This window comes from Taudactylus pleione, unplaced genomic scaffold (genome assembly GCF_031769625.1).
Source record: "Taudactylus pleione unplaced genomic scaffold, aTauple2 ptg000016l, whole genome shotgun sequence".
In the NCBI taxonomy this organism is placed as follows: Eukaryota; Metazoa; Chordata; class Amphibia; order Anura; family Myobatrachidae; genus Taudactylus; species Taudactylus pleione.
This window is the reverse complement of record NW_028284418.1, coordinates 16595852-16619440: the sequence shown is the minus strand read 5'-3', so window position 1 is coordinate 16619440 and position 23589 is coordinate 16595852. Positions and strand designations below refer to the sequence as shown.

General features: G+C 32.9%; 14 non-coding genes across 14 annotated transcripts; all 14 read left to right on the top strand.

Moving 5' to 3' along the window:
- The first annotated feature begins 982 nt into the window (after positions 1-982).
- On the top strand, positions 983-1064 carry TRNAL-AAG (transfer RNA leucine (anticodon AAG)). The gene has a single exon. It is a non-coding gene; the product is annotated as a tRNA-Leu (tRNA).
- Positions 1065-3828: 2764 nt separating this feature from the next.
- Positions 3829-3910, top strand: TRNAL-AAG (transfer RNA leucine (anticodon AAG)). The gene has a single exon. It is a non-coding gene; the product is annotated as a tRNA-Leu (tRNA).
- Positions 3911-5250: 1340 nt separating this feature from the next.
- TRNAL-AAG (transfer RNA leucine (anticodon AAG)) lies at positions 5251-5332 on the top strand. The gene has a single exon. It is a non-coding gene; the product is annotated as a tRNA-Leu (tRNA).
- Positions 5333-8258: 2926 nt separating this feature from the next.
- Positions 8259-8340, top strand: TRNAL-AAG (transfer RNA leucine (anticodon AAG)). The gene has a single exon. It is a non-coding gene; the product is annotated as a tRNA-Leu (tRNA).
- A 1340-nt stretch (positions 8341-9680) lies between these two features.
- TRNAF-AAA (transfer RNA phenylalanine (anticodon AAA)) lies at positions 9681-9762 on the top strand. Its single transcript has one exon. It is a non-coding gene; the product is annotated as a tRNA-Phe (tRNA).
- Positions 9763-11103: 1341 nt separating this feature from the next.
- On the top strand, positions 11104-11185 carry TRNAF-AAA (transfer RNA phenylalanine (anticodon AAA)). The gene has a single exon. It is a non-coding gene; the product is annotated as a tRNA-Phe (tRNA).
- A 1336-nt stretch (positions 11186-12521) lies between these two features.
- On the top strand, positions 12522-12603 carry TRNAF-AAA (transfer RNA phenylalanine (anticodon AAA)). The gene has a single exon. It is a non-coding gene; the product is annotated as a tRNA-Phe (tRNA).
- A 1341-nt stretch (positions 12604-13944) lies between these two features.
- Positions 13945-14026, top strand: TRNAL-AAG (transfer RNA leucine (anticodon AAG)). The gene has a single exon. It is a non-coding gene; the product is annotated as a tRNA-Leu (tRNA).
- A 1340-nt stretch (positions 14027-15366) lies between these two features.
- TRNAL-AAG (transfer RNA leucine (anticodon AAG)) lies at positions 15367-15448 on the top strand. The gene has a single exon. It is a non-coding gene; the product is annotated as a tRNA-Leu (tRNA).
- Positions 15449-16788: 1340 nt separating this feature from the next.
- TRNAF-AAA (transfer RNA phenylalanine (anticodon AAA)) lies at positions 16789-16870 on the top strand. Its single transcript has one exon. It is a non-coding gene; the product is annotated as a tRNA-Phe (tRNA).
- A 1341-nt stretch (positions 16871-18211) lies between these two features.
- On the top strand, positions 18212-18293 carry TRNAL-AAG (transfer RNA leucine (anticodon AAG)). The gene has a single exon. It is a non-coding gene; the product is annotated as a tRNA-Leu (tRNA).
- A 1336-nt stretch (positions 18294-19629) lies between these two features.
- TRNAF-AAA (transfer RNA phenylalanine (anticodon AAA)) lies at positions 19630-19711 on the top strand. The gene has a single exon. It is a non-coding gene; the product is annotated as a tRNA-Phe (tRNA).
- A 1341-nt stretch (positions 19712-21052) lies between these two features.
- On the top strand, positions 21053-21134 carry TRNAL-AAG (transfer RNA leucine (anticodon AAG)). The gene has a single exon. It is a non-coding gene; the product is annotated as a tRNA-Leu (tRNA).
- A 1174-nt stretch (positions 21135-22308) lies between these two features.
- On the top strand, positions 22309-22390 carry TRNAL-AAG (transfer RNA leucine (anticodon AAG)). Its single transcript has one exon. It is a non-coding gene; the product is annotated as a tRNA-Leu (tRNA).
- The last annotated feature ends 1199 nt before the right edge of the window (positions 22391-23589 follow it).

Genomic DNA, 23589 nt, shown 5'->3' with positions numbered 1-23589 from the left:
CACAGCTGTCTATTTTAGGCATTTGAATAATACTTCAAAGTTGTTTGGATACATCAGTTGCACTAAATGAAGGAAATTTGAAGTCAAATATAATCATTACTTGTTAAATGTACCTGGCTTCTTTTGCATTTTATCTCAGCTTTTCCTGATTTTCGGTAAAGTTTTGAATGACATTCCAGATATGAGTGCTAAAATATTTTAAAGTGTACAGCAGGTTGTAGGATGACAGAGCTATTCAAGCCGCTGGAATCAAATCCCACTACTGCCATACTTATTCTCTAAGGAGAAGATCCAGTGATATATATCAAAGTGGTTTCCTAAAGTAGATAAGGTATAAAAGAAGCTAAATTTGGTTGGTGGAAGCACAACTTAAGCTGTCACATGCAGTAGTTTAAAACAATTTATCATCAACTGATGATTGATCAGATATTAACCAACTGAAAAGGAGAAGATTCAGTGACTTATATCAAAGTGGTTTCCTAAAGTAGATAAGGTATAAAAGAAGCTACATTTGGTTGGTGGAAGCACACCTTAAGCTGTCACATGCAGTAGTTCAAAACAATTTATTATCATTTCATGATTGATCAGATATTAACCAACTGAAAAAGGTTGGTGATAGTGTCCTGCATTAGTCACCGAGTTCTAAACAGTTCATCATAGTTGCAACAGTCTTCTCAAACCTTAAAAATAATGATATCTGCAAACAGTAAAGACATTCAAATTTTAATTTTGCATGAAGTAATTATGTGCCCTATCAGAACTAATATTTTATTACTTTATGCATCTCAATTTCTTTTGTTATTTCAATGAAAATAAACAAAATGCAATTCAATAAAAAATATGAATTTGTCATCGATTTTATGTTTAATAATGAACTTTCTTTTAACCTTTGCTGACATCTTTTCAATTAATACTTTAAAACAAAAAACCCTTTAATTTTGATGTTCTAGATCTGTGAGCTATCCTAATGATATGCCCATGTGGTAGCATGGCCAAGCGGTCTAAGGCGCTGGATTAAGGCTCCAGTCTCTTCAGAGGTGTGGGTTCAAATCCCACTGCTGCCATATTTATTATACAAAGAGTAGGCCAGTTATTGATGTCAAAGTGATTCTTTTTTTCCGTTAGATAGGACATTACCCAGCTGAAATTTGTTGGTGGAAGATTCCTCTAGCTACTCAACAGTTCATCATTGTTACAAGAGACTTCCCAAATGTTTTAAAAATGTTATCTGCTAACATTCAAGATGAGCCAAAATTAAGTTGGCATGAAGTAATTAGAAGTAATATCATAACTAAAATTTAATTACTGAGTTGTCTTATCATACAATTAGAGATGGAAATGTTGGCAACATGACTCATTGGTATAAATTGATGGATTTATATTCCGATTTCTCTAACTTTACTATCACTCTGGATTTTAATCTCACAGCTGTCTATTTTAGGCAGTTGAATAATACTTCAAAGTTGTTTGGATACATCAGTTGCGCTAAATGAAGGAAATTTTATGTCAAATATAATCATTAAGTGTTAAATGTACCTGGCTTCTTTTTCATTTTGTCTAAGCTTTTACTGACTTTGGGTAAAGTTTTGAATGACATTCCAGATATGAGAGCTAAAATATTTTAAAGTGTACAGCAGGTTGTAGGATGACAGAGCTATTCAAGCCGTTGGAATCAAATCCCACTGCTGCCATATTTATTCTCCAAGGAGAAGATCCAGTGATATATATCAAAGTGGTTTCCTAAAGTAGATAGGGTATAAAAGAAGCTAAATTTGGTTGGTGGAAGCACACCTTAAGCTGTCACATGCAGTAGTTCAAAACAATTTATCATCAACTGATGATTGATCAGATATTAACCAACTGAAAAGGAGAAGATTCAGTGACTTATATCAAAGTGGTTTCCTAAAGTAGATAAGGTATAAAAGAAGCTACATTTGGTTGGTGGAAGCACACCTTAAGCTGTCACATGCAGTAGTTAAAAATAATTTATTATCATTTCATGATTGATCAGATATTAACCAACTGAAAAACGTTGGTGATAGTGTCCTGCATTAGTCACCGAGTTCTAAACAGTTCATCATAGTTGCAACAGTCTTCTCAAACCTTAAAAATAATGATATCTGCTAACAGTAAAGATATTCAAATTTTAATTTTGCATGAAGTAATTATGTGCCCTATCAGAACTAATATTTTATTACTTCATGCATCTCAATTTCTTTTCTTATTTCAATGAAAATAAACAAAATGCAATTCAATAAAAAATATGAATTTCTCATAAATTTTATGTTTAATAATGAACTTTCTTTTAACCTTTGCTGAAATCTTTTCAATTAATACTTTAAAACAAAAAACCCTTTAATTTTGATGTTCTAGATCTGTGAGCTATCCTAATGATATGCACATGTGGTAGCATGGCCGAGCGGTCTAAGGCGCTGGATTAAGGCTCCAGTCTCTTCGGAGGCGTGGGTAAAAATCCCACTGCTGCCATATTTATTTTACAAAGAGTAGGCCAGTTATTGATGTCAAAGTGATTCTTTTTTTCCATTAGATAGGACATTACCCAGCTGAAATTTGTTGGTGGAAGATTCCTCTAGCTACTCAACAGTTCATCATTGTTACAAGAGACTTCCCAAATGTTTTAAAAATGTTATCTGCTAACAGTAAAGATGAGCCAAAATTAAGTTGGCATGAAGTAATTAGAAGTAATATCATAACTAATATTTAATTACTGAGTTGTCTTATCATACAATTAGAGATGGAAATGTTGGCAACGTGACTCATTGGTATAAATTGATGGATTTATATTCTGATTTCTCTAACTTTCCTATCACTCTGGATTTTAATCTCACAGCTGTCTATTTTAGGCATTTGAATAATACTTCAAAGTTGTTTGGATACATCAGTTGCACTAAATGAAGGAAATTTGAAGTCAAATATAATCATTACTTGTTAAATGTACCTGGCTTCTTTTGCATTTTATCTCAGCTTTTCCTGACTTTGGGTAAAGTTTTGAATGACATTCCAGATATGAGAGCTAAAATATTTTAAAGTGTACAGCAGTTTGTAGGATGACAGAGCTATTCAAGCCGCTGGAATCAAATCCCACTGCTGCCATGCTTATTCTCCAAGGAGAAGATCCAGTGATATATATCAAAGTGGTTTCCTAAAGTAGATAAGGTAAAAAAGAAGCTAAATTTGGTTGGTGGAAGCACAACTTAAACTGTCACATGCAGTAGTTTAAAACAATTTATCATCAACTGATGATGGATCAGATATTAACCAACTGAAAAGGAGAAGATTCAGTGACTTATATCAAAGTGGTTTCCTAAAGTAGATAAGGTATAAAAGAAGCTACATTTGGTTGGTGGAAGCACACCTTAAGCTGTCACATGCAGTAGTTCAAAACAATTTATTATCATTTCATGATTGATCAGATATTAACCAACTGAAAAAGGTTGGTGATAGTGTCCTGCATTAGTCACCGAGTTCTAAACAGTTCATCATAGTTGCAACAGTCTATTCAAACCTTAAAAATAATGATATCTGCAAACAGTAAAGACATTCAAATTTTAATTTTGCATGAAGTAATTATGTGCCCTATCAGAACTAATATTTTATTACTTTATGCATCTCAATTTCTTTTGTTATTTCAATGAAAATAAACAAAATGCAATTCAATAAAAAATATGAATTTGTCATCGATTTTATGTTTAATAATGAACTTTCTTTTAACCTTTGCTGACATCTTTTCAATTAATACTTTAAAACAAAAAACCCTTTAATTTTGATGTTCTAGATCTGTGAGCTATCCTAATGATATGCACATGTGGTAGCATGGCCAAGCGGTCTAAGGCGCTGGATTAAGGCTCCAGTCTCTTCAGAGGCGTGGGTTCAAATCCCACTGCTGCCATATTTATTATACAAAGAGTAGGCCAGTTATTGATGTCAAAGTGATTCTTTTTTTCCGTTAGATAGGACATTACCCAGCTGAAATTTGTTGGTGGAAGATTCCTCTAGCTACTCAACAGTTCATCATTGTTACAAGAGACTTCCCAAATGTTTTAAAAATGTTATCTGCTAACAGTCAAGATGAGCCAAAATTAAGTTGGCATGAAGTAATTAGAAGTAATATCATAACTAAAATTTAATTACAGAGTTGTCTTATCATACAATTAGAGATGGAAATGTTGGCAACATGACTCATTGGTATAAATTGATGGATTTATATTCCGATTTCTCTAACTTTCCTATCACTCTGGATTTTAATCTCACAGCTGTCTATTTTAGGCATTTGAATAATACTTTAAAGTTGTTTGGATACATCAGTTGCACTAAATGAAGGAAATTTGAAGTCAAATATAATCATTACTTGTTAAATGTACCTGGCTTCTTTTGCATTTTATCTCAGCTTTTCCTGACTTTGGGTAAAGTTTTGAATGACATTCCAGATATGAGAGCTAAAATATTTAAAGTGTACAGCAGGTTGTAGGATGACAGAGCTATTCAAGCCGCTGGAATCAAATCCCACTGCTGCCATATTTATTCTCCAAGGAGAAGATCCAGTGATATATATCAAAGTGGTTTCCTAAAGTAGATAAGGTATTAAAGAAGCTAAATTTGGTTGGTGGAAGCACACCTTAAGCTGTCACATGCAGTAGTTTAAAACAATTTATCATCAACTGATGATTGATCAGATATTAACCAACTGAAAAGGAGAAGATCCAGTGACTTATATCAAAGTGGTTTCCTAAAGTAGATAAGGTATAAAAGAAGCTACATTTGGTTGGTGGAAGCACACCTTAAGCTGTCACATGCAGTAGTTCAAAACAATTTATCATCAATTCATGATTGATCAGATATTAACCAACTGAAAAAGGATGGTGATAGTATCCTGCATTAGTCACCGAGTTCTAAACAGTTCATCATAGTTGCAACAGTCTTCTCAAACCTTTAATATAATGATATCTGCTAACAGTAAAGATATTCAAATTTTAATTTTGCATGAAGTAATTATGTGCCCTATCAGAACTAATATTTTATTACTTTATGCATCTCAATTTCTTTTGTTATTTCAATGAAAATAAACAAAATGCAATTCAATAAAAAATATGAATTTGTCATCGATTTTATGTTTAATAATGAACTTTCTTTTAACCTTTGCTGACATCTTTTCAATTAATACTTTAAAACAAAAAACCCTTTAATTTTGATGTTCTAGATCTGTGAGCTATCCTAATGATATGCCCATGTGGTAGCCTGGCCAAGCGGTCTAAGGCGCTGGATTAAGGCTCCAGTCTCTTCAGAGGCGTGGGTTCAAATCCCACAGCTGCCATATTTATTATACAAAGAGTAGGCCAGTTATTGATGTCAAAGTGATTCTTTTTTTCCGTTAGATAGGACATTACCCAGCTGAAATTTGTTGGTGGAAGGTTCCTCTAGCTACTCAACAGTTCATCATTGTTACAAGAGACTTCCCAAATGTTTTAAAAATGTTATCTGCTAACAGTCAAGATGAGCCAAAATTAAGTTGGCATGAAGTAATTAGAAGTAATATCATAACTAAAATTTAATTACTGAGTTGTCTTATCATACAATTAGAGATGGAAATGTTGGCAACATGACTCATTGGTATAAATTGATGGATTTATATTCCGATTTCTCTAATTTTCCTATCACTCTGGATTTTAATCTCACAGCTGTCTATTTTAGGCAGTTGAATAATACTTCAAAGTTGTTTGGATACATCAGTTGCGCTAAATGAAGGAAATTTTATGTCAAATATAATCATTAATTGTTAAATGTACCTGGCTTCTTTTTCATTTTGTCTAAGCTTTTACTGACTTTGGGTAAAGTTTTGAATGACATTCCAGATATGAGAGCTAAAATATTTTAAAGTGTACAGCAGGTTGTAGGATGACAGAGCTATTCAAGCCGTTGGAATCAAATCCCACTGCTGCCATATTTATTCTCCAAGGAGAAGATCCAGTGATATATATCAAAGTGGTTTCCTAAAGTAGATAGGGTATAAAAGAAGCTAAATTTGGTTGGTGGAAGCACACCTTAAGCTGTCACATGCAGTAGTTCAAAACAATTTATCATCAACTGATGATGGATCAGATATTAACCAACTGAAAAGGAGAAGATTCAGTGACTTATATCAAAGTGGTTTCCTAAAGTAGATAAGGTATAAAAGAAGCTACATTTGGTTGGTGGAAGCACACCTTAAGCTGTCACATGCAGTAGTTCAAAACAATTTATTATCATTTCATGATTGATCAGATATTAACCAACTGAAAAACGTTGGTGATAGTGTCCTGCATTAGTCACCGAGTTCTAAACAGTTCATCATAGTTGCAACAGTCTTCTCAAACCTTAAAAATAATGATATCTGCTAACAGTAAAGATATTCAAATTTTAATTTTGCATGAAGTAATTATGTGCCCTATCAGAACTAATATTTTATTACTTCATGCATCTCAATTTCTTTTCTTATTTCAATGAAAATAAACAAAATGCAATTCAATAAAAAATATGAATTTCTCATCAATTTTATGTTTAATAATGAACTTTCTTTTAACCTTTGCTGAAATCTTTTCAATTAATACTTTAAAACAAAAAACCCTTTAATTTTGATGTTCTAGATCTGTGAGCTATCCTAATGATATGCACATGTGGTAGCATGGCCGAGCGGTCTAAGGCGCTGGATTAAGGCTCCAGTCTCTTTGGAGGCGTGGGTAAAAATCCCACTGCTGCCATATTTATTATACAAAGAGTAGGCCAGTTATTGATGTCAAAGTGATTCTTTTTTTCCATTAGATAGGACATTACCCAGCTTAAATTTGTTGGTGGAAGATTCCTCTAGCTACTCAACAGTTCATCATTGTTACAAGAGACTTCCCAAATGTTTTAAAAATGTTATCTGCTAACAGTAAAGATGAGCCAAAATTAAGTTGGCATGAAGTAATTAGAAGTAATATCATAACTAATATTTAATTACTGAGTTGTCTTATCATACAATTAGAGATGGAAATGTTGGCAACGTGACTCATTGGTATAAATTGATGGATTTATATTCTGATTTCTCTAACTTTCCTATCACTCTGGATTTTAATCTCACAGCTGTCTATTTTAGGCATTTGAATAATACTTCAAAGTTGTTTGGATACATCAGTTGCGCTAAATGAAGGAAATTTTATGTCAAATATAATCATTAATTGTTAAATGTACCTGGCTTCTTTTTCATTTTGTCTAAGCTTTTACTGACTTTGGGTAAAGTTTTGAATGACATTCCAGATATGAGAGCTAAAATATTTTAAAGTGTACAGCAGGTTGTAGGATGACAGAGCTATTCAAGCCGTTGGAATCAAATCCCACTGCTGCCATATTTATTCTCCAAGGAGAAGATCCAGTGATATATATCAAAGTGGTTTCCTAAAGTAGATAGGGTATAAAAGAAGCTAAATTTGGTTGGTGGAAGCACACCTTAAGCTGTCACATGCAGTAGTTCAAAACAATTTATCATCAACTGATGATTGATCAGATATTAACAAACTGAAAAGGAGAAGATTCAGTGATATATATCAAAGTGGTTTCCTAAAGTAGATAGGGTATAAAAGAAGCTAAATTTGGTTGGTGGAAGCACACCTTAAGCTGTCACATGCAGTAGTTCAAAACAATTTATCATCAACTGATGATTGATCAGATATTAACAAACTGAAAAGGAGAAGATTCAGTGACTTATATCAAAGTGGTTTCCTAAAGTAGATAAGGTCTAAAAGAAGCTACATTTGGTTGGTGGAAGCACACCTTAAGCTGTCACATGCAGTAGTTCAAAACAATTTATTATCATTTCATGATTGATCAGATATTAACCAACTGAAAAACGTTGGTGATAGTGTCCTGCATTAGTCACCAAGTTCTAAACAGTTCATCATAGTTGCAACAGTCTTCTGAAACCTTAAAAATAATGATATCTGCTAACAGTAAAGATATTCAAATTTTAATTTTGCATGAAGTAATTATGTGCCCTATCAGAACTAATATTTTATTACTTCATGCATCTCAATTTCTTTTCTTATTTCAATGAAAATAAACAAAATGCAATTCAATAAAAAATATGAATTTCTCATCAATTTTATGTTTAATAATGAACTTTCTTTTAACCTTTGCTGAAATCTTTTCAATTAATACTTTAAAACAAAAAACCCTTTAATTTTAATGTTCTAGATCTGTGAGCTATCCTAATGATATGCACATGTGGTAGCATGGCCGAGCGGTCTAAGGCGCTGGATTAAGGCTCCAGTCTCTTCGGAGGCGTGGGTTCAAATCCTACTGCTGCCATATTTATTATACAAAGAGTAGGCCAGTTATTGATGTCAAAGTGATTCTTTTTTTCCATTAGATAGGACATTACCCAGCTGAAATTTGTTGGTGGAAGATTCCTCTAGCTACTCAACAGTTCATCATTGTTACAAGAGACTTCCCAAATGTTTTAAAAATGTTATCTGCTAACAGTAAAGATGAGCCAAAATTAAGTTGGCATGAAGTAATTAGAAGTAATATCATAACTAATATTTAATTACTGAGTTGTCTTATCATACAATTAGAGATGGAAATGTTGGCAACGTGACTCATTGGTATAAATTGATGGATTTATATTCCGATTTCTCTAACTTTCCTATCACTCTGGATTTTAATCTCACAGCTGTCTATTTTAGGCATTTGAATAATACTTTAAAGTTGTTTGGATACATCAGTTGCACTAAATGAAGGAAATTTGAAGTCAAATATAATCATTACTTGTTAAATGTACCTGGCTTCTTTTGCATTTTATCTCAGCTTTTCCTGACTTTGGGTAAAGTTTTGAATGACATTCCAGATATGAGAGCTAAAATATTTTAAAGTGTACAGCAGGTTGTAGGATGACAGAGCTATTCAAGCCGCTGGAATCAAATCCCACTGCTGCCATATTTATTCTCCAAGGAGAAGATCCAGTGATATATATCAAAGTGGTTTCCTAAAGTAGATAAGGTATAAAAGAAGCTAAATTTGGTTGGTGGAAGCACACCTTAAGCTGTCACATGCAGTAGTTTAAAACAATTTATCATCAACTTATGATTGATCAGATATTAACCAACTGAAAAGGAGAAGATCCAGTGACTTATATCAAAGTGGTTTCCTAAAGTAGATAAGGTATAAAAGAAGCTACATTTGGTTGGTGGAAGCACACCTTAAGCTGTCACATGCAGTAGTTCAAAACAATTTATCATCAATTCATGATTGATCAGATATTAACCAACTGAAAAAGGATGGTGATAGTATCCTGCATTAGTCACCGAGTTCTAAACAGTTCATCATAGTTGCAACAGTCTTCTCAAACCTTTAATATAATGATATCTGCTAACAGTAAAGATATTCAAATTTTAAGTTTGCATGAAGTAATTATGTGCCCTATCAGAACTAATATTTTACTACTTCATGCATCTCAATTTCTTTTGTTATTTCAATGAAAATAAACAAAATGCAATTCAATAAAAATATGAATTTCTCATCGATTTTATGTTTAATAATGAACTTTCTTTTAACCTTTGCTGACATCTTTTCAATTAATACTTTAAAACAAAAAACAATTTAATTTTGATGTTCTAGATCTGTGAGCTATCCTAATGATGTACCCATGTGGTAGCATGGCCAAGCGGTCTAAGGCGCTGGATTAAAGCTCCAGTCTCTTCGGAGGCGTGGGTTCAAATCCCACTGCTGCCATATTTATTATACAAAGAGTAGGCCAGTTATTGATGTCAAAGTGATTCTTTTTTTCCGTTAGATAGGACATTACCCAGCTGAAATTTGTTGGTGGAAGATTCCTCTAGCTACTCAACAGTTCATCTTTGTTACAAGAGACTTCCCAAATGTTTTAAAAATGTTATCTGCTAACAGTAAAGATGAGCCATAATTAAGTTGGCATGAAGGAATTAGAAGTAATATCATAACTAATATTTAATTACTGAGTGGTCTTATCATACAATTAGAGATGGAAATGTTGGCAACGTGACTCATTGGTATAAATTGATGGATTTATATTCCGATTTCTCTAACTTTTCTATCTCTCTGGATTTTAATTTCACAGCTGTCTATTTTAGGCATTTGAATAATACTTCAAAGTTGTTTGGATACATCAGTTGCACTAAATGAAGGAAATTTGAAGTCAAATATAATCATTACTTGTTAAATGTACCTGGCTTCTTTTGCATTTTATCTCAGCTTTTCCTGACTTTGGGTAAAGTTTTGAATGACATTCCAGATATGAGAGCTAAAATATTTTAAAGTGTACAGCAGGTTGTAGGATGACAGAGCTATTCAAGCCGCTGGAATCAAATCCCACTGCTGCCATATTTATTCTCCAAGGAGAAGATCCAGTGATATATATCAAAGTGGTTTCCTAAAGTAGATAAGGTATAAAAGAAGCTAAATTTGGTTGGTGGAAGCACACCTTAAGCTGTCACATGCAGTAGTTTAAAACAATTTATCATCAACTGATGATTGATCAGATATTAACCAACTGAAAAGGAGAAGATCCAGTGACTTATATCAAAGTGGTTTCCTAAAGTAGATAAGGTATAAAAGAAGCTACATTTGGTTGGTGGATGCACACCTTAAGCTGTCACATGCAGTAGTTCAAAACAATTTATCATCAATTCATGATTGATCAGATATTAACCAACTGAAAAAGGATGGTGATAGTTTCATGCATTAGTCACCGAGTTCTAAACAGTTCATCATAGTTGCAACAGTCTTCTCAAACCTTTAATAAATTGATATCTGCTAACAGTAAAGATATTCAAATTTTAATTTTGCATGAAGTAATTATGTGCCCTATCAGAACTAATATTTTACTACTTCATGCATCTCAATTTCTTTTGTTATTTCAATGAAAATAAACAAAATGCAATTCAATAAAAAATATGAATTTCTCATCGATTTTATGTTTAATAATGAACTTTCTTTTAACCTTTGCTGACATCTTTTCAATTAATACTTTAAAACAAAAAACCCTTTAATTTTGATGTTCTAGATCTGTGAGCTATCCTAATGATGTGCCCATGTGGTAGCATGGCCAAGCGGTCTAAGGCACTGGATTAAAGCTCCAGGCTCTTCGGAGGCGTGGGTTCAAATCCCACTGCTGCCATATTTATTATACAAAGAGTAGGCCAGTTATTGATGTCAAAGTGATTCTTTTTTTCCGTTAGATAGGACATTACCCAGCTGAAATTTGTTGGTGGAAGATTCCTCTAGCTACTCAACAGTTCATCATTGTTACAAGAGACTTCCCAAATGTTTTAAAAATGTTATCTGCTAACAGTCAAGATGAGCCAAAAGTAAGTTGGCATGAAGTAATTAGAAGTAATATCATAACTAATATTTAATTACTGAGTTGTCTTATCATACAATTAGAGATGGAAATGTTGGCAACATGACTCATTGGTATAAATTGATGGATTTATATTCAGATTTCTCTAACTTTCCTATCACTCTGGATTTTAATCTCACAGCTGTCTATTTTAGGCATTTGCATAATACTTCAAAGTTGTTTGGATACATCAGTTGCGCTAAATGAAGGAAATTTGAAGTCAAATATAATCATTACTTGTTAAATGTACCTGGCTTCTTTTGCATTTTATCTCAGCTTTTCCTGACTTTCAGTAAAGTTTTGAATGACATTCCAGATATGAGAGCTAAAATATTTTAAAATGTACAGCAGGTTGTAGGATGACAGAGCTATTCAAGCCGCTGGAATCAAATCCCACTGCTGCCATATTTATTCTCCAAGGAGAAGATCCAGTGATATATATCAAAGTGGTTTCCTAAAGTAGATAAGGTATAAAAGAAGCTAAATTTGGTTGGTGGAAGCACACCTTAAGCTGTCACATGCAGTAGTTTAAAACAATTTATCATCAACTGATGATTGATCAGATATTAACCAACTGAAAAGGAGAAGATTCAGTGACTTATATCAAAGTGGTTTCCTAAAGTAGATAAGGTATAAAAGAAGCTACATTTGGTGGAAGCACACCTTAAGCTGTCACATGCAGTAGTTCAAAACAATTTATTATCAATTCATGATTGATCAGATATTAACCAACTGAAAAAGGTTGGTGATAGTGTCCTGCATTAGTCACCGAGTTCTAAACAGTTCATCATAGTTGCAACAGTTTTCTCAAACCTTTAAAATAATGATATCTGCTAACAGTAAAGATATTCAAATTTTAATCTTGCATGAAGTAATTATGTGCCCTATCAGAACTAATATTTTACTACTTCATGCATCTCAATTTCTTTTGTTATTTCAAAGAAAATAAACAAAATGCAATTCAATAAAAAATATGAATTTCTCATTGATTTTATGTTTGATAATGAACTTTCTTTTAACCTTTGCTGACATCTTTTCAATTAATACTTTAAAACAAAAAACCTTTAATTTTGATGTTCTAGATCTGTGAGGGATCCTAACGACATGCACATGTGCTAGCATGGCCGAGCGCTCAAAGGCGCTGGATTAAAGCTCCAGTCTCTTCGGAGGCGTGGGTTCAAATCCCACTGCTGCCATATTTATTATACAAAGAGTAGGCCAGTTATTGATGTCAAAGTGATTCTTTTTTTCCGTTAGATAGGACATTACACAGCTGAAATTTGTTGGTGGAAGATTCCTCTAGCTACTCAACAGTTCATCATTGTTACAAGAGACTTCCCAAATGTTTTAAAAATGTTATCTGCTAACAGTCAAGATGAGCCATAATTAAGTTGACATGAAGTAATTAGAAGTAATATCATAACCAATATTTAATTACTGAGTTGTCTTATCATACAATTAGAGATGGAAATGTTGGCAACATGACTCATTGGTATAAATTGATGGATTTATATTCCGATTTCTCTAACTTTGCTATCACTCTGGATTATAATCTCACAGCTGTCTATTTTAGGCATTTGCATAATACTTCAAAGTTGTTTGGATACATCAGTTGAGCAAAATGAAGGAAATTTGAAGTCAAATATAATCATTAATTGTTAAATGTACCTGGCTTCTTTTCCATTTTATCTCAGCTTTTCCTGGCTTTGGGTAAAGTTTTGAATGACATTCCAGATATGAGAGCTAAAATATTTTAAAGTGTACAGCAGGTTGTAGGATGACAGAGCTATTCAAGCCGCTGGAATCAAATCCCACTGCTGCCATATTTATTCTCCAAGGAGAAGATCCAGTGATATATATCAAAGTGGTTTCCTAAAGTAGATAAGGTATAAAAGAAGCTAAATTTGGTTGGTGGAAGCACACCTTAAGCTGTCACATGCAGTAGTTTAAAACAATTTATCATCAACTGATGATTGATCAGATATTAACCAACTGAAAAGGAGAAGATCCAGTGACTTATATCAAAGTGGTTTCCTAAAGTAGATAAGGTATAAAAGAAGCTACATTTGGTTGGTGGAAGCACACCTTAAGCTGTCACATGCAGTAGTTCAAAACAATTTATCATCAATTCATGATTGATCAGATATTAACCAACTGAAAAAGGATGGTGATAGTTTCCTGCATTAGTCACAGAGTTCTAAACAGTTCATCATAGTTGCAACAGTCTTCTCAAACCATTAATATAATGATATCTGCTAACAGTAAAGATATTCAAATTTTAATTTTGCATGAAGTAATTATGTGCCCTATCAGAACTAATATTTTACTATTTCATGCATCTCAATTTCTTTTGTTATTTCAATAAAAATAAACAAAATGCAATTCAATAAAAAATATGAATTTCTCATCAATTTTATGTTTAATAATGAACTTTCTTTTAACCTTTGCTGACATCTTTTCAATTAATACTTTAAAACAAAAAACCCTTTAATTTTGATGTTCTAGATCTGTGAGCTATCCTAATGATATGCCCATGTGGTAGCATGGCCGAGCGGTCTAAGGCGCTGGATTAAGGCTCCAGTCTCTTCGGAGGCATGGGTTCAAATCCCACTGCTGCCATATTTATTATACAAAGAGTAGGCCAGTTATTGATGTCAAAGTGATTCTTTTTTTCCATTAGACAGGACATTACCCAGCTGAAATTTGTTGGTGGAAGATTCCTCTAGCTACTCAACAGTTCATCATTGTTACAAGAGACTTCCCAAATGTTTTAAAAATGTTATCTGCTAACAGTAAAGATGAGCCAAAATTAAGTTGGCTGAAGTAATTAGAAGTAATATCATAACTAATATTTAATTACTGAGTTGTCTTATCATACAATTAGAGATGGAAATATTGGTAACGTGACTCATTGGTATAAATTGATGGATTTATATTCCGATTTCTCTAACTTTCCTATCACTTTGGATTTTAATCTCACAGCTGTCTATTTTAGGCATTTGAATAATACTTCAAAGTTGTTTGGATACATCAGTTGCGCTAAATGAAGGAAATTTGAAGTCAAATATAATCATTACTTGTTAAATGTACCTGGCTTCTTTTGCATTTTATCTCAGCTTTTCCTGATTTTTGGTAAAGTTTTGAATGACATTCCAGATATGAGAGCTAAAATATTTTAAAGTGTACAGCAGGTTGTAGGATGATAGAGCTATTCAAGCCGCTGGAATCAAATCCCACTGCTGCCATATTTATTCTCCAAGGAGAAGATCCAGTGATATATATCAAAGTGGTTTCCTAAAGTAGATAGGGTATAAAAGAAGCTAAATTTGGTTGGTGGAAGCACACCTTAAGCTGTCACATGCAGTAGTTTAAAACAATTTATCATCAACTGATGATTGATCAGATATTAACCAACTGAAAAGGAGAAGATTCAGTGACTTATATCAAAGTGGTTTCCTAAAGTAGATAAGGTATAAAAGAAGCTACATTTGGTTGGTGGAAGCACACCTTAAGCTGTCACATGCAGTAGTTCAAAACAATTTATTATCAATTCATGATTGATCAGATATTAACCAACTGAAAAAGGTTGGTGATAGTGTCCTGCATTAGTCACCGAGTTCTAAACAGTTCATCATAGTTGCAACAGTCTTCTCAAACCTTAACAATAATGATATCTGCTAACAGTAAAGATATTCAAATTTTAATTTTGCATGAAGTAATTATGTGCCCTATCAGAAATAATATTTTATTACTTCATGCATCTCAATTTCTTTTGTTATTTCAATGAAAATAAACAAAATGCAATTCAATAAAAAATATGAATTTCTCATCAATTTTATGTTTAATAATGAACTTTCTTTTAACCTTTGCTGAAATCTTTTCAATTAATACTTTAAAACAAAAAACCCTTTAATTTTGATGTTCTAGATCTGTGAGCTATCCTAATGATATGCCCATGTGGTAGCATGGCCGAGCGGTCTAAGGCGCTGGATTAAGGCTCCAGTCTCTTCGGAGGCATGGGTTCAAATCCCACTGCTGCCATATTTATTATACAAAGAGTAGGCCAGTTATTGATGTCAAAGTGATTCTTTTTTTCCATTAGACAGGACATTACCCAGCTGAAATTTGTTGGTGGAAGATTCCTCTAGCTACTCAACAGTTCATCATTGTTACAAGAGACTTCCCAAATGTTTTAAAAATGTTATCTGCTAACAGTAAAGATGAGCCAAAATTAAGTTGGCTGAAGTAATTAGAAGTAATATCATAACTAATATTTAATTACTGAGTTGTCTTATCATACAATTAGAGATGGAAATATTGGTAACGTGACTCATTGGTATAAATTGATGGATTTATATTCCGATTTCTCTAACTTTCCTATCACTTTGGATTTTAATCTCACAGCTGTCTATTTTAGGCATTTGAATAATACTTCAAAGTTGTTTGGATACATCAGTTGCGCTAAATGAAGGAAATTTGAAGTCAAATATAATCATTACTTGTTAAATGTACCTGGCTTCTTTTGCATTTTATCTCAGCTTTTCCTGATTTTTGGTAAAGTTTTGAATGACATTCCAGATATGAGAGCTAAAATATTTTAAAATGTACAGCAGGTTGTAGGATGATAGAGCTATTCAAGCCGCTGGAATCAAATCCCACTGCTGCCATATTTATTCTCCAAGGAGAAGATCCAGTGATATATATCAAAGTGGTTTCCTAAAGTACATAGGGTATAAAAGAAGCTAAATTTGGTTGGTGGAAGCACACCTTAAGCTGTCACATGCAGTAGTTTAAAACAATTTATCATCAACTGATGATTGATCAGATATTAACCAACTGAAAAGGAGAAGATCCAGTGACTTATATCAAAGTGGTTTCCTAAAGTAGATAAGGTATAAAAGAAGCTACATTTGGTTGGTGGAAGCACACCTTAAGCTGTCACATGCAGTAGTTCAAAACAATTTATCATCAATTGATGATTGATCAGATATTAACCAACTGAAAAAGGTTGGTGATAGTATCCTGCATTAGCCACCAAGTTCTAAACAGTTCATCATAGTTGCAACAGTCTTCTCAAACCTTTAAAATAATGATATCTGCTAATAATAAAGATATTCAAATTTTAATTTTGCATGAAGCAATTATGTGCCCTATCAGAACTAATATTTTATTACTTCATGCATCTCAATTTCTTTTGTTATTTCAATGAAAATAAACAAAATGCAATTCAATAAAAAATATGAATTTCTCATCGATTTTATGTTTAATAATGAACTTTCTTTTAACCTTTGCTGACATCTTTTCAATTAATACTTTAAAACAAAAAACCCTTTAATTTTGATGTTCTAGATCTGTGAGCTATCCTAATGATGTGCCCATGTGGTAGCATGGCCAAGCGGTCTAAGGCACTGGATTAAAGCTCCAGTCTCTTCGGAGGCGTGGGTTCAAATCCCACTGCTGCCGTATTTATTATACAAAGAGTAGGCCAGTTATTGATGTCAATTTGATTCTTTTTTTCCGTTAGATAGGACATTACCCAGCTGAAATTTGTTGGTGGAAGATTCCTCTAGCTACTCAACAGTTCATCATTGTTACAAGAGACTTCCCAAATGTTTTAAAAATGTTATCTGCTAACAGTAAAGATGAGCCATAATTAAGTTGGCATGAAGGAATTAGAAGTAATATCATAACTAATATTTAATTACTGAGTGGTCTTATCATACAATTAGAGATGGAAATGTTGGCAACGTGACTCATTGGTATAAATTGATGGATTTATATTCCGATTTCTCTAACTTTTCTATCTCTCTGGATTTTAATCCCACAGCTGTCTATTTTAGGCATTTGAATAATACTTCAAAGTTGTTTGGATACATCAGTTGCACTAAATGAAGGAAATTTGAAGTCAAATATAATCATTACTTGTTAAATGTACCTGGCTTCTTTTGCATTTTATCTCAGCTTTTCCTGATTTTCGGTAAAGTTTTGAATGACATTCCAGATATGAGAGCTAAAATATTTTAAAGTGTACAGCAGGTTGTAGGATGACAGAGCTATTCAAGCCGCTGGAATCAAATCCCACTGCTGCCATATTTATTCTCCAAGGAGAAGATCCAGTGATATATATCAAAGTGGTTTCCTAAAGTAGATAGGGTATAAAAGAAGCTAAATTTGGTTGGTGGAAGCACACCTTAAGCTGTCACATGCAGTAGTTCAAAACAATTTATCATCAATTGATGATTGATCAGATATTAACCAACTGAAAAGGAGAAGATCCAGTGATATATATCAAAGTGGTTTCCTAAAGTAGATAATGTATAAAAGAAGCTAAATTTGGTTGGTGGAAGCACACCTTAAGCTGTCACATGCAGTAATTCATAACAATTTATCATCAATTGATGATTGATCAGATATTAACCAACTGAAAAAGGTTGGTGATAGTATCCTGCATTAGCCACCAAGTTCTAAACAGTTCATCATAGTTGCAACAGTCTTCTAAAACCTTTAAAATAATGATATCTGCTAACAATAAAGATATTCAAATTTTAATTTTGCATGAAGCAATTATGTGCCCTATCAGAACTAATATTTTATTACTTCATGCATCTCAATTTCTTTTGTTATTTCAATGAAAATAAACAAAATGCAATTCAATAAAAAATATGAATTTCTCATCGATTTTATGTTTAATAATGAACTTTCTTTTAACCTTTGCTGACATCTTTTCAATTAATACTTTAAAACAAAAAACCCTTTAATTTTGATGTTCTAGATCTATGAGCTATTCTAACAACATGCACATGTGGTAGCATGGCCGAGCGGTCTAAGGTGCTGGATTAAGGCTCCAGTCTCTTTGGAGGTGTGGGTTCAAATCCCACTGCTGCCATATTTATTATTCAAAGAGTAGGCCAGTTATTGATGTCAAAGTGATTATTTTTTTCCATTAGATAGGACCCAGCTGAAGTTGGTTGGTGGAAGATTCCTCTAGCTACTCAACAGTTCATCATTTTTACAAGAGACTTCCCAAATGTTTTAAAAATGTTATCTGCTAACAGTAAAGATGAGCCAAAATTAAGTTGGCATGAAGTAATTAGAAGTAATATCATAACTAATATTTAATTACTGAGTGGTCTTATCATACAATTAGAGATGGAAATGTTGGCAACGTGACTCATTGGTATAAATTGATGGATTTATATTCCGATTTCTCTAACTTTCCTATCACTCTGGATTTTAATCTCACAGCTGTCTATTTTAGGCAATTGAATTATTCTTCAAAGTTGTTTGGATACATCAGTTGCGCTAAATGAAGGAAATTTGAAGTCAAATATAATCATTACTTGTTAAATGTACCTGGCTTCTTTTGCATTTTATCTCAGCTTTTCCTGACTTTCAGTAAAGTTTTGAATGAAATTCCAGATATGAGAGCTAAACTATTTTAAAGTGTACAGCAGGTTGTAGGATGACAGAGCTATTCAAGCCGCTGGAATCAAATCCCACTGCTGCCATATTTATTCTCCAAGGAGAAGATCCAGTGATATATATCAAAGTGGTTTCCTAAAGTAGATAGGGTATAAAAGAAGCTAAATTTGGTTGGTGGAAGCACACCTTAAGCTGTCACATGCAGTAGTTCAAAACAATTTATGATCAATTGATGATCGATCAGATATTAACCAACTGAAAAGGAGAAGATCCAGTGATATATATCAAAGTGGTTTCCTTAAGTAGATAATGTATAAAAGAAGCTAAATTTGGTTGGTGGAAGCACACCTTAAGCTGTCACATGCAGTAGTTCAAAACAATTTATCATCAATTGATGATTGATCAGATATTAACCAACTGAAAAAGGTTGGTGATAGTATCCTGCATTAGCCACCAAGTTCTAAACAGTTCATCATAGTTGCAACAGTCTTCTCAAACCTTTAAAATAATGATATCTGCTAATAATAAAGATATTCAAATTTTAATTTTGCATGAAGCAATTATGTGCCCTATCAGAACTAATATTTTATTACTTCATGCATCTCAATTTCTTTTGTTATTTCAATGAAAATAAACAAAATGCAATTCAATAAAAAATATGAATTTCTCATCGATTTTATGTTTAATAATGAACTTTCTTTTAACCTTTGCTGACATCTTTTCAATTAATACTTTAAAACAAAAAACCCTTTAATTTTGATGTTCTAGGTCTGTGAGCTATCCTAATGATGTGCCCATGTGGTAGCATGGCCAAGCGGTCTAAGGCACTGGATTAAAGCTCCAGTCTCTTCGGAGGCGTGGGTTCAAATCCCACTGCTGCCGTATTTATTATACAAAGTGTAGGCCAGTTATTGATGTCAATTTGATTCTTTTTTTCCGTTAGATAGGACATTACCCAGCTGAAATTTGTTGGTGGAAGATTCCTCTAGCTACTCAACAGTTCATCATTGTTACAAGAGACTTCCCAAATGTTTTAAAAATGTTATCTGCTAACAGTAAAGATGAGCCATAATTAAGTTGGCATGAAGGAATTAGAAGTAATATCATAACTAATATTTAATTACTGAGTGGTCTTATCATACAATTAGAGATGGAAATGTTGGCAACGTGACTCATTGGTATAAATTGATGGATTTATATTCCGATTTCTCTAACTTTTCTATCTCTCTGGATTTTAATCCCACAGCTGTCTATTTTAGGCATTTGAATAATACTTCAAAGTTGTTTGGATACATCAGTTGCACTAAATGAAGGAAATTTGAAGTCAAATATAATCATTACTTGTTAAATGTACCTGGCTTCTTTTGCATTTTATCTCAGCTTTTCCTGATTTTCGGTAAAGTTTTGAATGACATTCCAGATATGAGAGCTAAAATATTTTAAAGTGTACAGCAGGTTGTAGGATGACAGAGCTATTCAAGCCGCTGGAATCAAATCCCACTGCTGCCATATTTATTCTCCAAGGAGAAGATCCAGTGATATATATCAAAGTGGTTTCCTAAAGTAGATAGGGTATAAAAGAAGCTAAATTTGGTTGGTGGAAGCACACCTTAAGCTGTCACATGCAGTAGTTCAAAACAATTTATCATCAATTGATGATTGATCAGATATTAACCAACTGAAAAGGAGAAGATCCAGTGATATATATCAAAGTGGTTTCCTAAAGTAGATAATGTATAAAAGAAGCTAAATTTGGTTGGTGGAAGCACACCTTAAGCTGTCACATGCAGTAATTCATAACAATTTATCATCAATTGATGATTGATCAGATATTAACCAACTGAAAAAGGTTGGTGATAGTATCCTGCATTAGCCACCAAGTTCTAAACAGTTCATCATAGTTGCAACAGTCTTCTCAAACCTTTAAAATAATGATATCTGCTAACAATAAAGATATTCAAATTTTAATTTTGCATGAAGCAATTATGTGCCCTATCAGAACTAATATTTTATTACTTCATGCATCTCAATTTCTTTTGTTATTTCAATGAAAATAAACAAAATGCAATTCAATAAAAAATATGAATTTCTCATCGATTTTATGTTTAATAATGAACTTTCTTTTAACCTTTGCTGACATCTTTTCAATTAATACTTTAAAACAAAAAACCCTTTAATTTTGATGTTCTAGATCTATGAGCTATTCTAACAACATGCACATGTGGTAGCATGGCCGAGCGGTCTAAGGCGCTGGATTAAGGCTCCAGTCTCTTTGGAGGTGTGGGTTCAAATCCCACTGCTGCCATATTTATTATTCAAAGAGTAGGCCAGTTATTGATGTAAAAGTGATTATTTTTTTCCATTAGATAGGACCCAGCTGAAGTTGGTTGGTGGAAGATTCCTCTAGCTACTCAACAGTTCATCATTTTTACAAGAGACTTCCCAAATGTTTTAAAAATGTTATCTGCTAACAGTAAAGATGAGCCAAAATTAAGTTGGCATGAAGTAATTAGAAGTAATATCATAACTAATATTTAATTACTGAGTGGTCTTATCATACAATTAGAGATGGAAATGTTGGCAACGTGACTCATTGGTATAAATTGATGGATTTATATTCCGATTTCTCTAACTTTCCTATCACTCTGGATTTTAATCTCACAGCTGTCTATTTTAGGCATTTGAATTATTCTTCAAAGTTGTTTGGATACATCAGTTGCGCTAAATGAAGGAAATTTGAAGTCAAATATAATCATTACTTGTTAAATGTACCTGGCTTCTTTTGCATTTTATCTCAGCTTTTCCTGACTTTCGGTAAAGTTTTGAATGACATTCCAGATATGAGAGCTAAAATATTTTAAAGTGTACAGCAGGTTGTAGGATGACAGAGCTATTCAAGCCGCTGGAATCAAATCCCACTGCTGCCATATTTATTTTCCAAGGAGAAGATCCAGTGACTTATATCAAAGTGGTTTCCTAAAGTAGATAAGGTATAAAAGAAGCTACATTTGGTTGGTGGAAGCACACCTTAAGCTGTCACATGCAGTAGTTCAAAACAATTTATCATCAATTCATGATTGATCAGATATTAACCAACTGAAAAAGGATGGTGATAGTGTCCTGCATTAGTCACCGAGTTCTAAACAGTTCATCATAGTTGCAACAGTCTTCTCAAACCTTAACAATAATGATATCTGCTAACAGTAAAGATATTCAAATTTTAATTTTGCATGAAGTAATTATGTGCCCTATCAGAACTAATATTTTATTACTTCATGCATCTCAATTTCTTTTCTTATTTCAATGAAAATAAACAAAATGCAATTCAATAAAATATATGAATTTCTCATCAATTTTATGTTTAATAATGAACTTTCTTTTAACCTTTGCTGAAATCTTTTCAATTAATACTTTAAAACAAAAAACCCTTTAATTTTGATGTTCTAGATCTGTGAGCTATCCCAATGGTATGCTCATGTGGTAGCATGGCCGAGCGGTCTAAGGCGCTGGATTAAGGCTCCAGTCTCTTCGGAGGCGTGGGTTCAAATCCCACTGCTGCCATATTTATTATACAAAGAGTAGGCCAGTTATTGATGTCAAAGTGATTATTTTTTTCCATTAGATAGGACATTACCCAGCTGAAATTTGTTGGTGGAAGATTCCTCTAGCTACTCAACAGTTCATCATTGTTACAAGAGACTTCCCAAATGTTTTAAAAATGTTATCTGCTAACAGTAAAGATGAGCCAAAATTAAGTTGGCATGAAGTAATTAGAAGTAATATCATAACTAATATTTAATTACTGAGTTGTCTTATCATACAATTAGAGATGGAAATGTTGGCAACGTGACTCATTGGTATAAATTGATGGATTTATATTCCGATTTCTCTAACTTTCCTATCACTCTGGATTTTAATCTCACAGCTGTCTATTTTAGGCATTTGAATAATACTTCAAAGTTGTTTGGATACATCAGTTGCACTAAATGAAGGAAATTTGAAGTCAAATATAATCATTACTTGTTAAATGTACCTGGCTTCTTTTGCATTTTATCTCAGCTTTTCCTGACTTTGGGTAAAGTTTTGAATGACATTCCAGATATGAGAGCTAAAATATTTTAAAGTGTACAGCAGGTTGTAGGATGACAGAGCTATTCAAGCCGCTGGAATCAAATCCCACTGCTGCCATATTTATTCTCCAAGGAGAAGATCCAGTGATATATATCAAAGTGGTTTCCTAAAGTAGATAAGGTATAAAAGAAGCTAAATTTGGTTGGTGGAAGCACACCTTAAGCTGTCACATGCAGTAGTTTAAAACAATTTATCATCAACTGATGATTGATCAGATATTAACCAACTGAAAAGGAGAAGATCCAGTGACTTATATCAAAGTGGTTTCCTAAAGTAGATAAGGTATAAAAGAAGCTACATTTGGTTGGTGGAAGCACACCTTAAGCTGTCACATGCAGTAGTTCAAAACAATTTATCATCAATTCATGATTGATCAGATATTAACCAACTGAAAAAGGATGGTGATAGTATCCTGCATTAGTCACCGAGTTCTAAACAGTTCATCATAGTTGCAACAGTCTTCTCAAACCTTTAATATAATGATATCTGCTAACAGTAAAGATATTCAAATTTTAAGTTTGCATGAAGTAATTATGTGCCCTATCAGAACTAATATTTTATTACTTCATGCATCTCAATTTCTTTTGTTATTTCAATGAAAATAAACAAAATGCAATTAAAAAAAAAAT